Source organism: Lathyrus oleraceus, chromosome 4 (assembly GCF_024323335.1).
Source record: "Lathyrus oleraceus cultivar Zhongwan6 chromosome 4, CAAS_Psat_ZW6_1.0, whole genome shotgun sequence".
Taxonomy (NCBI): Eukaryota; Viridiplantae; Streptophyta; class Magnoliopsida; order Fabales; family Fabaceae; genus Lathyrus; species Lathyrus oleraceus.
Window position 1 is genome coordinate 255,632,210 of NC_066582.1, and position 14,622 is coordinate 255,646,831.

The 14,622-nt window shown below is 43.5% G+C and overlaps 1 non-coding gene across 1 annotated transcript; it reads left to right on the plus strand.

Annotated features, from left to right (window-relative positions):
- The first annotated feature begins 14,208 nt into the window (after positions 1-14,208).
- Positions 14,209-14,315, plus strand: LOC127077861 (small nucleolar RNA R71). The gene has a single exon (XR_007787628.1). It is a non-coding gene; the product is annotated as a small nucleolar RNA R71 (small nucleolar RNA).
- Positions 14,316-14,622: the final 307 nt, after the last annotated feature.

The following is a 14,622-nucleotide window of genomic DNA, read 5'->3' on the forward strand; positions in this document are numbered from 1 at the left end:
GGTACTTTAGTTGCTATAGTTCTTTGAACTTTGCTTGGTTGATTAACCAATTGAGGTATAGCATCACTAACTCCATGTAGTCTGGAAGACCTGGTCTGTTACTTGGCCAGGCATCTGTCTGAAGTCCTCCTTAAGAGGCAATGCTTGTGATTGTTTATATTTGTGCCAAGCAGGAAAAGACCTTTGATAAGGCAATTGACAGATAAAAGAGATGTGCAGTCCATCTCCTGTTAGTCAGTGAGTCATCCCTCTGCTCACACAACTGGTGTTGATGCATTGGGATACTAACCCAAGATCTTGTACAGTTGTACAGTTGAGTCAGAGTCATAAGTGTAGAAGGGTTCCCACTTTCTGAACCCACACTTCTTTGTCTAAAGCTCTCCCTGGCCAGGGATAAGAGCTGTGAAGTCTCATCTTCACTCACCTTTCATCAGCTTCACCCTGACTCTCAATGTCAGGGTTAAGAGCTATCATCACCTGATACAGTTGGCTTGCTTTTGCAGCCTAACCCTTGTGCGAGCCCACTTTGTCTGTATATAGTGTGTGCTAATTGTGTATGTTTGCTTTGTTTTGCTCGTGCTTGTATGCCTTGCTTTGCCTGTTTAGGATTAGCCTGCTGCCTGTGCAGGTAGATAGAAAACTCAACCTAGGACCATTGGGGAATACATGATAACTATTATGCTCGAGTCAGTCTCCCTTTTAGTTTGTCATTTCCCAGTCTCTGGTTAGGAGAAAGTTTCTCCCCTGTTAAGGGGAACTACGTTGCCCTGATCCTCATACCAGATGAGGTACGTAGGCAGGAGGTCGTGCGAGATCTCTCCGGGCAAACCTTTTCTTTTTTGTGTGTGTTGTTTGACAATTGCTAGGCTCGAGTTCCCGACTCCTTAGTAACTTGTTGTTTGTTTGTTTTGGTGTGTGTGCTTGACAGTTATAGGCTCGAGTTCCCGACTCCCTATTAACTTGTTAGATTGTTGTGTGCTTGGAAGCTGATATAAGTCCAGTGATTGGCATTCGGGTTCCAGTGTGGGTTTGTTTGGTTTGGGCGCTGATATAAGTCCAGTGATTGGCATTCGGGTCCCATGTTTGCCATTTTTGTGTGGAGTCTGACGTAAGTCCAGCGATTGGCAGTCGGTTTCCTGTGTGCGTTTTGTTTTGTTTGGCGTGCGTGAGCCGAACTACGGTAGCTCTGATTCTCATTCCAGATGAGATACGTAGGCATAGGATGCGATATCCTATCGAGCACGTTCCCCCTTGTCCCGAACTACGTTGACTCTGATGTTTGTTTCTGACAAACTACGTAGGACCAGGATGCGATATCCTGTCGAGTTACCTTCCTCCGTCTTCCACCTGTTTTGTTAGTATGTGTGCGTGTGTATATTCTTTGAGCAGTGTTTGTTTTAGCAACCTTTTCTTTCTTTGAACGTGGATCCCGTCGAATACGACGGACGTGAGGGGTGCTAATACCTTCCCCTTGCGTAACCGACTCCCGTACCCTTTCTCTTTGGTCGCGAGACCATTTCCTTTCCAGGTTTACTTCGAGCGTTTCCTTTCCCTCTTTGGGATAAATAACGCACGGTGGCGGCTCTGTGTTGTTTTTGTTTCAGCCCGTCGGTTGTTTTTCGCGGATGCGACAATACCCTGAGGGAAGGAGAGGGAGAAAAAGAAAAGAAAGAAAAGGCCGAGGCTTTAGCCAGGGCGAAAGGAAAACAACAAGTAGGCAGTGAAGGTACTCCTGTGGTGACACCGGCGCCTGGAAGGCCGGAGAGAGAGCTTGATGATGAGGCGGAAGAATTCCTCAGAATAATCAAGAAGTCAGAGTACAAGCTTGTTGACCATCTGCAGCAAACTCCATCCAAAATATCAATTCTATCGTTATTGCTGAGCTCTGAGGGGCATAGAGAGGCTTTGATGAAAATTCTGAAGAAAGCCTATGTTCCTCAAGAGATCACAATCAACCAATTGGAGACGGTGGTGTCCAATGTGCATGCCAGTCATGGATTGGGTTTCACCGACATGGATTTGATTGTCGATGGAAGGAATCATAATAGGGCTTTACACATTGCAATGGAATGTAAAGGGGCCGTGCTTTCGCATGTGCTGGTTGATACCAGCTCCTCTTTGAATGTGTTGCCAAAGAAAGCCCTGGCAAAGCTGAATTGTGAAGGGTTGATCCTAACTCCTACCGATCTGATAGTGCAGGCTTTTGATGGGTCGAAGCGGGCCGTGTTCGGAGAGGTGGAGCTCCCGGTGAAGATAGGCCCAGAGGTGTTTAAGTCTGTTTTCTACTTCATGGACATTCAGCCGGCATACAGTTGCCTGTTGGGTTGCCCATGGATTCATGCTGCCGGGGCAGTAACCTCGACTTTGCACCAGAAATTGAAGTATATCTGGGAAGGGCAGGTCGTCACCGTCTGCGGAGAGGAGGACATCTTTGTCAGCCACCTTTCATCTTTCAAATACGTTGAGATGGACGGTGAGATATGGGAGACCCCTAGTCAAGCATTCGAAACCGTTAAGGTGGAGAATGCTCTTTTTGCAAAAGAAGAGGAAAAATCGTCCATATCTTCGTACAAGCAGGCCGCTGAGGTGGTGAAGAATGGAGAGGCTCCTGGTTGGGGGAAGATGATGGACATCTCCGCCAAGAAAGACCGCTTCGGAGTAGGGTATCAGCCAGGCAGAGGCTTGTTGGGACAAGGCAGAGGACGCCGTACGTCAGTCACGTTCACCAGTGCTGGAATGCTAGATCCAGATCACATCTGCATGGTGGGTGATGAAGCTGATAGCGACTGCGAATTGGACCGATGGATAAAGCCATGCGCGCCAGGAATGGGAATCCAGAACTGGAAGGCTGAAAAGATCATCAGGGTCACTCTGCTCGAAGAGTAATAATTTCTGTTTCAATTTTATGTGCATGAAAGCCATGCGTGTTGCCCGACACGTAATGGTTCATTGTAAGGGCCACCTCATGTTCAATTTTGCAAAATTTTGCATCATCAATAAAAGGATGTTTTTCAATTAAAAGCGGTGTTCCCTGTTTTTCATTTATTTTTGCAGTTCAAAAAATAAAAACAAAATAAAAATGGCAATGTTTTCATTTTTCTTTTCAATTTGTCTCGCTTCGGTTCTAAAGCAATGCATGAATCCACATTCATGCAGATGCGATCATTCGCCGGATCCCATTGATAACAATTCTGTTACACCCTCGTATGACTTCGACAATCCGATCTATCATGCCGAAGAAGAAGGCGAAGAAGATTGTGAACTGCCGGAGGAATTATCCAGGTTGTTGAAACAAGAGGAGAAGGTGATTCAGCCGCACGAAGAGCAAGTTGAGGTTGTGAATCTGGGTACCGACGAGGTCAAGAAAGAGGTGAAAATCGGGGCTGCTTTGGAGGCGAGTGTCAAGAGCAGACTGGTAGCCTTGTTGAAAGAATATGTCGACATCTTCGCCTGGTCTTATCAAGATATGCCAGGGTTGGATACCGATATTGTTGTGCACAAGCTACCATTGAGATCAGATTGCCCTCCAGTGAAGCAGAAGTTGCGCAGAACTCGACCTGACATGGCGATGAAAATTAAAGAGGAAGTGCAGAAGCAGTGGGATGCTGGTTTCCTGGCTGTCACTAATTATCCGCCATGGGTCGCAAACATCGTCCCGGTGCCGAAGAAAGATGGGAAGGTGAGGATGTGTGTGGACTACCGGGATTTGAAAGAGCTAGTCCAAAAGATGATTTTCCATTACCTCACATTGATGTGTTGGTAGATAATACAACTCAATTCTCGGTGTTTTCCTTCATGGATGGCTTTTCTGGCTATAATCAAATCAAAATGTCGCCAGATGTTATGGAGAAAACAACGTTCATCACACCGTGGGGCACTTTTTGTTATAAGGTGATGCTATTCGGTCTCAAAAACGCCGGTGCTACTTATCAGAGGGCCATGGTGACTTTGTTTCATGATATGATTCATCATGAAATTGAATGATATGTTGATGACATGATAGCAAAGTCCCAGACAGAAGAGGGGCATTTGGTAGATCTGGCCAAGTTGTTTGACCGGCTGAGACAGTTCAGACTGAGGTTGAATCCGAACAAGTGCACTTTCGGAGTGCGGTCCGGTAAATTGTTGGGGTTCATTGTAAGCGAGAAAGGAATCGAGGTTGATCCTGCTAAAGTAAAAGCAATAAGAGAAATGCCTGAACCGAGAACAGAGAAGGAGGTTCGTGGTTTCTTAGGTAGATTGAACTACATTTCACGGTTCATATCTCATCTAACAGCCACGTGTGAACCGATATTCAAGTTGTTGAGAAAAGATCAAACGGTCAGGTGGAATAATGATTGCCAAGTGGCATTTGAAAAAATAAAAGAGTATTTGCAGGAGCCTCCGATTCTGATGCCTCCTGTGGAGGGAAGACCGTTAATTCTGTACTTGACAGTCCTCGAGGGGTCTATGGGGTGTGTATTGGGGCAGCATGACGAGTCTGGTCGAAAAGAGCATGCCATATACTACCTTAGCAAAAAGTTTACCGACTGTGAAACAAGATATTCACTGCTCGAGAAAACTTGTTGTGCTTTGGCCTGGGCTGCTCGCCGACTGAGACAGTATATGCTGGTTCATACCACTTTATTGATTTCCAAGATGGATCCAATCAAGTATATTTTTGAGAAGCCAGCATTGACCGGACGGGTTGCGAGGTGGCAAATGATTTTGACCGAATATGATATTCAATATACCTCTTAGAAAGCAATCAAGGGGAGTGTATTGTCTGATTACCTCGCCCAGCAACCCATTGATAATTATCAACCAATGAAGTTTGAATTCCCTGATGAGGACATCATGTTTCTCAAATCGAAAGATTGCGAGGAACCGATCCCGGAGGAGGGGCCTGACCCTGAATCCGAATGGATTCTGATGTTTGATGGGGCCGTTAACGTGAATGAAAGCGGTGTTGGTGCTGTTTTGGTTACGCCGAAAGGATCCCACATTCCTTTTGCTGCCCGGCTAACATTTGAGTGCACCAACAACGTGGCTGAGTATGAAGCTTGCATATTGGGGATTGAAGAGGCGATTGATTTGAGGATCAAGAACCTTGTCATATATGGAGATTCAGCTCTGGTTGTGAATCAGGTTAACGGAAAATGGTATACGCATCAATCTCATTTAGTTCCATATCGGGATTATACGAGGAGGTTATTGACGTTTTTCACCAAGGTGAAGATGCATCATGTGCCTAGAGAGGAGAATCCTTTGGCAGATGCTTTGGCTACTCTGGCTACTTTGATTAAGGTGCAGTGGTGGAATCAGTTCCCCAGTGTTGAAGTGGGACGTCTGGATAGACCGGCTTATGTGTTTGCTGTTGATACAACGCCTGATGATGAGAAGTCGTGGTATTACGATATCAAACGCTATCTGGAAACTCAAGAGTATCCTGAGGGAGCATCTAAAAAGGACCGAAAGACTCTGCGGAGGTTGGCCATGGTGTTCTACTTGAATAAGGATGGGGTTTTGTATAAACGGAATTTTGATTGGATCTTGCTCAGATGTGTTGATGATAAAGAAGCAGGCCAATTGATGAAAGAGGTTCACGAAGGATCGTTCGGTACCCATGCCAGTGGGAATGCAATGGTGAAAAAGCTGCTGAGGGCAGGTTATTATTGGATGACAATGGAGGCCCAATGTTTTAATTTCGTGCGGAAGTGTCATAAATGCCAGATTTATGCTGACAAGGTGCACGTGCCTCCAAATCCCTTGAGTTTGATGTCGTCTCCGTGGCCGTTCGCTATGTGGGGCATTGATATGATCGGAAAGATTGAGCCTACAGCTTCGAATGGGCATCGCTTCATATTAGTGGCTATTGATTACTTCACCAAGTGGGTGGAGGCAACCTCTTATACGAACGTGACGAAGCAGGTCGTTGCCAGGTTTCTCAAGAGAGACATCATTTGCCGATATGGGGTTCCCGAGAGAATCATTACTGATAATGGTTCTAATTTGAACAACAAGATAATGGCAGAATTGTGTCGGGAATTCAAGATCGAGCATCACAATTCTTCTCCTTATCGTCCGAAGATGAATGGGGCGGTTGAGGCAGCCAACAAGAATATAAAGAAGATTGTGCAGAAGATGGTGGTAACCTATAAAGACTGGCATGAGATGTTGTCGTTTGCATTGCATGGGTATCGAACTTCGGTGCGCACATCTACTGGGGCAACGCCTTTCTCATTGGTATATGGGATGGAAGCCGTGTTACCGGTTGAGGTCCAAATTCCCTCTTTGAGAGTCCTGATGGACGTGAAGTTGCAAGAGGCTGAATGGGTAAGGACCCGGTATGAAGAGTTGAGCCTGATTGAGGAAAAGAGGCTGGCAGCCATTTGTCATGGGCAGTTATACCAACAGCGGATAAAGCGTGCTTTTGACCGAAAGGTGCGACCTCGTGTGTATCACGTAGGTGATGTGGTGCTGAAAAGGATCCTTCCTCCTCAAAACGATCGCAGGGGCAAATGGACACCCAATTATGAAGGTCCGTTCGTGGTCAAGAAGGTTTTCTCTGGCGGAGCCTTGTTGTTAACGACCATGGATGGCGAGGATTTTCCATCCCCTGTGAATGCGGACGCAGTTAAAAAATACTTCGTATAAAGAGACCCGCTGGACGAAAAGAATAAAATAGTCCAGGAAAAAATGGGTATCCCGACGAACCAAAAACAGAAAGAAAGGTTCGGGCAAAAATTAGGGATAAAATGAAACATGTACACCCGGCAAGTCGAAAACCTGAAAAGGCGGCTTGGGCAAAAAGGGGTATCCCGGTGGATTGAAAACCCGAAAGGGCGGTCCAGGCAAAAGAGGGATTGAAACGAACAACTGCGTCTGGCATGATCGTTTGCGCTTTGGTTAAAGCATCATGGATAATACCCGGTAAGGATCAATCGGAAGCGTCTTGTTCGGAAGGCAGAAAGCACGGAGAGTCTGAGGACATATGGGGTGTAACCGAGTTGGAACTCGATGAGATCACGGTTTCACATTGCCATTAGGATAGATTTTTTCCTTTTGTGCGCAATTACCTCTTTTCAGGAATTGCTTCCTTTGTATTGCTCAATTTGAGCCACACTTTTCAATCAATAAAATGCATATTCAGTCAAATAATTTTGTTTTTGTTTTTCATTACCGCTTTGATTGCAGAAACATCCAATTATTTTTGATAAAGAATCTTTGCATTTTAAGACATACAGGTCCCTTCCGATGCATGTTTATAAGATTGAAAACTTGAAATCTTATTCGGAAGGTTGGGTGACCCATGTGTTGAAATCTTGACACGCCGGGGGCACGGTTTTATCTGACGATCTCTTTTGCAGGAACTGTTAGGTACTTTCACTCACTTGCAGGTTGTGATGTGGAAGCTTTTTGACAAAGGAAATCCCCGCAGAGTCCAATCAGGGACGAACGAATAAAAGAACGGTGAAAAGGCGACGGAGGACGTACGACGAGCTTTGGAATTAATCAAGAAGACTCTTCAAAGTCGGAAGATTAAAAAGATTGTTTAAATCCCAGGAGTTCGCTCTCCGTAAAGTACGGAGCAGTCGGGAATGCCAAGGTTCGACGAGTCGATGGGTGTTCAGTATCAGACTGTCCCGATTTCCCCAAGCAGAGTTGGGATTCTAATTCTATAGCAAGTTAGAGACCGTTGTTTCCCCACAGAGCGAGTTGGTGGTTCTTTCCCCAGCGGTGTCCCCAAGTGGATCAAGTGCAAAGGAGGTTTTCCCCAACAAGGGTTGCCTATTTCCCAGCAGCAAGTACTATTCCCCAGCAGGGTGGAGTTGGAGCAATGGCGAGTTCCTCAGCAGAGTGTCTCGAGCTCCCCGGAAGAGTCCCTTGAGGGGGATACTTTTTATGCATTCATCATGTAGATAAGCATAGCATATTGCATAATAAATCGCGTAGCATTTCCATGGTTATGGAGCATTGCGCTGGAAAAAAGATCATGCATCATTATTGCAAGCATAAGCTAGTCTCAAGCCGTGGTTATCGTTTGAGAGGTGGTTTTGCCCGAAGGTGAAGGTGTTGCTCCGAGGAGTTTGGCACCGTGTTTTAATCAGTAGTTATTCCCCGGTAGTGCGATATTGGAGGAAGGATTCTTGTCGAGCAGAGATGGGAATGATAATCAGAGAAGTTTCAGGGTTAAAAAAGAAAAATAAGAAAGAGAATAATCCCCAGCGGAGCATGAATTGTTTGTCCGTTAGGGGTTGAATGGAGAATAGCCGGTTCGTGGCTTGTTATCCCCAGCATGGGTCGTTAGCATGTGTGCTGACTCATTTATCACTGTTTTACTTCTGCCAATGCTGATAGGCATGAAGAGTTTTCCGGTGTTCAGACCGAGGCGGGTATTCAGACCGATGTGACGCTCAGGCCAGTTTCCGATTTCCAGATCGAAGAAGTTCTTAACAATCAGGACGAAGAACTTGTGGCACTCCGGCCAGTTTCCGATTTCCAGATTGAAGAAGTTCTCAACAATCAGGACGAAGAACTTGTGGTGTTCAGACCAATTTTTCGGTAACCAGACTGAGGCGGGTATTCAGACCGATGTGGCACTCCGGCCAGTTCGGATTTCCAGATCGAAGAAGCTCACGACGATTAGATTGATGCAGCTTGCGGCAGTCAGGCCAGTTTTCCGGTATCCAGACCGAAGCGGTATCCAAACCGAACCGGTATCCAGACTGAAGTGGTATCCAGACCGAAGTGGTATTCAGACCAAAGTGGTATCCAGACCAAAGAGGTGTTCAGACCAAAGTGGCGTTCAGGCTAATTCCCCAGGTGTTCAGACCGACATTAATACTCTCATATTCTGATGCTCAGTATGCAGACTGACGAGCGGCGATCAGGCCATGGTTATCTTTGTGTTACTGTTTATTCAGAAATATTGTTGTTTCGGTATTCAGGCCGACTTCCTCCATACCAGACGGGTTATTCTCCAGATTGTTCTTCGCCAATTCTGACAGGCGTGGTTAATTATTTTCCCATCAGAGTGCAAATTGTTCGTCTGTTCTAGGTATTCAATCACTCTTTATCCTGATCATCTGAAAGCCGAGGCTATTCATATCGACAGGTTCACAGTGGATTGAATAGGGGCAGCTGTAACACCTCAAAATTTGCCCTCCTCTCTTGGGACTAGCTTTGCATATTGCATATCATTTTTTAGGACATTAGGCATTGCATATTTGCATATCGTATGGCAACATCAGACAAGTCATCCTCCTAAGTCTTGATCAGAAGATGAAGAGGTCAAAAGATTCAACCTGAGGGTTTCATTGAATGGATCACTAGCCATCTGAGGGTTTGTGCTTCAAATTAGGGTTTCTTGGTTCCTCAAGGAGGTTGAGCTTTATCCTGGTTGCAATGATACATCATCATCATCACGGTCTTATCTTCACCAAGAGATTCATTATGCTTGATCAGATACCTTGAGATTAGGGTTTTGACCTCTGGTCAACCCTGATCATCTGAATTGTGCCAATCAGGGCTTGTCAAGGAGATAAGATCTTTCATTGAAATGAGGGATCATCATATGGTTATATTGAGCTTGTGGAAGCTAGGGTTTCATCATGGAGCCATTTCATCAGGAGTTTGAAGCTCAAGATCATCAGTGCATAGCCAATTCATCTATCAGCCAACAAAAGTCAACCAAAGGTCAACTGTTGGATTTGGAGGTGGGAGAGGGTTAGAGACACTTCATTCATGTCCATACAAGTCTCATTTGACATGTCAAATCTCAACAATGAAGAAAATAAAGTCAGATGAAAACTTTCCCAAAATAGAAAGTGACCTGTAATTCAAAATTGCCAAAAATGGAAAGGTTTTCTCCTTAAGATTACATGTCCAAAAATGCTTCAAATGAAATTTTGTCCAACATGAAAGTTGTAGATCTTGCTCTAACCGTTTCAAAAAGTCCAAGAACATCCATTTCTCATTTGTGGTTGGCAAGATATGATCAGATCATTGTCCATGAAATTTGAAATTCGCAAGGGCATAACTTTCACATCCCAAGGCCAAATGAAGTGGGGTTTTTTGGAGCAATTTTCTCTTGACATGAGCTGTCATAAACAAGCATTACATTTCATGAATTCTCATCACAAAAAATTGAACTTTTCATTGGATTTGAATTTGAAAATTGGAGGGAAAATATCACTTTGAAAAATAGGCATGGTTTTCATGTTTTTTTTACTTGCATTGGCTTACAAACCACATTTTGAAGTGAATTGATTCAGAAACATTGCACTGTTGCATTGGTTTGCACATGTGAGGGGTGGATTTCCAATTTGCACTAAAACTTGGTTTTGGCTTAAACACTTGCATTAACACTAATCATGATTAGCAACATGCTTAACATCACATATATAAACCAAATTGTAACTGTTTCATTGCTAATGATAACAGAATTTGGAAATTGAGATCTAGATCCAAAACTTTTTCATTTTTCTCTCTCACTTCTTCATCAATTTTCTTCATTCTTTTTGCCTTGCCTTCGATCTATTCATCATCTACATGCATACTTGAAGTGGATTGAAGCAAAATCTTGGAGAAATCTTGAAGAATCGTGACTGTTGGAGCTTGTACATTTCCATGGCAGTTGAGGATTCCATCGAGTTTAAGCATTGTTGAGCTGAAATCAATCATTCATTCATCTTCCTCAGCACTATAGAGCTTCTGTTTTTGCTTGCCATAGCTTGAGATCCACGATTTCATAACTGCACTTCCAACAAGGTGAGATTTCGACTTTAACAATTCATGAAATCAATGGATGTGTTTGATAGATCTTTCCATGTAGAGTAATCTGCAATTCGAATCATTGAATTTCGTTGAGAAACAAGAAAGTTATGTTGATTTTCATTTTGATGCATGAATATGTTCTTCTTCGAAACTTTGAAATGAGGAAGAGTTAGGATGAATTGATTTGAGATTAGTGATGTACGTTGAACAAGGATTCCAATGATATAAGGTTTGCTAATTTTCGTGACAAAATGTTCTTGAGCCTAGGGTTTATGATGAATGTGGATGAACATTTGAAATTTCTTCTCCAGAAGTCGTTTTGATCCATATTTTCGCTGCCTGCATGGTGTTAAGTGTTTCTGGACATGCAATTGGACCACGTGTCCAGGACCATATAGTAGCGCGCGCTCATTTTTGAACTTACCCTCCCTTCGATTCCGGGCGAAGCATATTCCAAATGAACCTTGTGTATTTTTCTTGTTATGCCATGCCTTGTTCACATGCCTTTCCATCACATTTTTTTATTTTCTTTCCACATTAGAAAAATCATATCTCCATGATTACTCATCCAATTGAGCTGTGGTTTTTTTCATTGTGTTCATCATGATTCCTAGAATTTAATGAATATTTTTCCAGAAATTGTGCACGTGTGGATTTTTGTTGTGGCTAGGGTTTGCTCATACATGTGTTTGCTTGCACCTTGCTTGATATTTTGATCATGAAATGATGATACTTAATCCAAAATTCTTGAAACTTTGCATGCATAAACTAGACACGTTTAGGAACATTTTGGCTTTGAGTTGGTGATTTTATCATTTCTGGTTTGTGAGATATGAGCTGATCAATTTAGGTGTGACAATGTGTGTCACACCATTTCTTGTCCAACTTGTGGATTTTCATTACCATGCCATATGAACTTGAAATGATCTGAATTTTTGCATGTTGACTCTTCTGGATGTTAAGTTTGAGTGTGAATTTTTGTGGATTTTTTGGATGCATTTCCTATTTGTTTGGGAATTTCTTTTCTGTTTGACCAATTGTGGACCTTTTGTGAGTCATGATCTTATATGATTTGTGAAATTCTTGATGTTTATTGGATGGACCTGAAATTTTGCACACATATTCTAGACACCTTGAAGTTTGCCATGGCTTTGGTTTGGTGCATTTATCATGTTCCTACTCTGTTTTATGCTTGCTTGAAGTTGATGCATGATTTTGTGCCTTGTATGAGCTTGTATGTGCACACCTTGCCTTAGGGATTTTATTTGACATGCTTCCCCTTATCCAATTGACTTGAATTTTGGTATGATGAACATGTTATGAATTCTGTTTAGCCATGATTTTATTTGAGATTTATTGAATTGTTTTGGATTGGATTTGACTTGAATCTTTCTGTTTGGTTCTATGAGTTTCAAATTGCACACCTTGCCTTCAATGCTTTATGAAATGAATGTGGTTGATGATCTTGACATGAGACTAATTGGATTGTGTTCTTATTTGATTGAACTTGATTCTTGATAATTTTCATGTTCTGTTTTGGATTATTGCTCCCTCTTGGACCCTAGGCTTTGTCCTAGGGGTTTGCTTCTCATGTTTGACTTGTGTTTTCAGGACAAAAGGAATATGGCATGGAGGAATTAATTCACTTGGCTTGAGTTACTTATTTTGATTGATGTTGATTAACATTGAGTTTGTGTTGTAGGTGGCTTCAAAGTCATTTGTGTTGAGCATTGGCTTGTGCTTTGCTTGATGCATTGCTTGTGTACAGTTAACTGTTGACTTTTAGTTTGTCTGTTTGACTGTTTGAGCTGTGTATTGACTGTGTTGGATTGTTTTCAGGTACCTTAGTTGCTATAGTTCTTTGAACTTTGCTTGGTTGCTTAACCAACTAGGTATAATTTCTCTAACTTCATGTAGTCTGGAAGACCTGGCCTGTTACTTGGCCAGGCACCTGTTTGAAGTCCTCCTTAAGAGGCAATGCTTGTGATTGTTTATATTTGTGCCAAGCAGGAAAAGACCTTTGGTAAGGCAATTGGCAGAACACAAGAGATGTGCAATCCATCAGAGTCAAAAGTGTAGAAGGGTTCCCACTTTCTGAACCCACACTTCCTTTGTCTGAAGCTCTCCCTGGCCAGGGATAAGAGCTGTGAGGCACACCCCTCACTTCCTATTTCATCTGCTTCACCCTAACTCTCAATGTTAGGGTTAAGAGCTAACATCACCTGATACAGTTGGCTTGCTTTTGCAGCCTAACCCTTGTGTGAGCCCACTTTGTCTGTATATAGTGTGTGCTAATTGTGAATGTTTGCTTTGTTTTGATTATGCTTGCATGCCTTGCTTTGCCTGTTTAGGATTAGCTTGCAGTCTGTGCAAGTAGATAGAAAACTCAACCTAGGACCATTGTGGAATACATGATAACTATTAGGCTCGAGTCAGTCTCCCTTCTAGTTGGTCATTTCCCAGTCTCTGGTTAGGAGAAAGTTTCTCCCCTGTTAAGGGGAACTACGTTGCCCTGATCCTCATACCAGATGAGGTACGTAGGCAGGAGGTCGTACGAGATCTCTCCGGGCACCCTTTTTCTTTTTGTGTGTGTTTGCTTGACAATTGCTAGGCTCGAGTGCCAGACTCCTTAGTAACTTGTTGCTTGTTTGTTCTTGTGTGTGTAGGAGATGGATGTAAGCCCAGTGATTGGCATTCCGTATCCTCTTGTTGTGGGCTTGGAGTCCGGTATAAGTCCATCAAGTGGCATCTGGTTTCCAGTGTGGGTTGTTTGGTTCGGAAGCTGATGTAAGTCCAGCGATTGGCGTTCGGGTTCCATGTTTGCCTGTGTGTGTTTTGTTTTGTTTGGCGTGCGTGAGCCGAACGACGGTAGCTCTGATTCTCGTTCCAGACGAGATACGTGGGCATAGGATGCGATGTCCTAGCGAGCCCTCTTCCTCTTCTGCCACTTGTGTTGTTTTCAGTGTGTGTGTGTGGTGTTTGTTTTAGCAACCTTTTCTTTCTTTTAGAGCGTGGATCCCGTCGAGTACGACGGATGCGTAGGGGTGCTAATACCTTCCCTTCGCATAACCGACTCCCGATCCCATTCTCTTTGGTCGCGAGACCATTTCCTTTCCAGGTTTACTTCGAGCGTTTCCTTTCCCTCTTTGGGATAAATAATGCACGGTGGCGGCTCTGTGTTGTTTTGTTTTAGCCCGCCGGTTGTTTTTCGCGGATGCGACAACATGATCAAGGCTACTTATCTTGTACATGCCACTTTTCGTTGGAGGTTTCTCCACCATTGCTCGGTCGCTTTCCCATTGATAATGATTTTGGGCCATGCTTTCGATAAGTTGATAAGCATCGGCGTAAGGTTTAGCCATAAGTGCACCACCTGCGGCGGCGTCTATTGTTAACCTTGTGTTGTATAAGAGACCATTATAGAAGGTGTGAATTACTAACCAGTCCTCTAAACCATGGTGTGGACAAAGTCTCATCATGTCTTTGTATCTTTCCCATGCTTCGAAAAGAGACTCGTTATCTTTCTGTTTAAATCCATTTATCTGGGCTCTCAACATAGCTGTTTTGCTCGGAGGAAAATATCGGGCAAGGAAGACTTTCTTCAACTCGTTCCATGTGGTAACTGAGTTGGAAGGAAGAGACTGAAGCCATCTTCTAGCTTTATCTCTTAACGAGAAAGGAAAAAGACGAAGTCGAATTGCCTCTGAAGTGACACCATTAGCTTTAACAGTATCAGCGTATTGGACAAATACGGATAAATGAAGGTTTGGATCCTCGGTAGGATTTCCAGAGAATTGATTCTGTTGCACTGCTTGCAACAGTGAAGGTTTAAGTTCGAAGTTGTTTGCTTCGATTGCGGGTGGA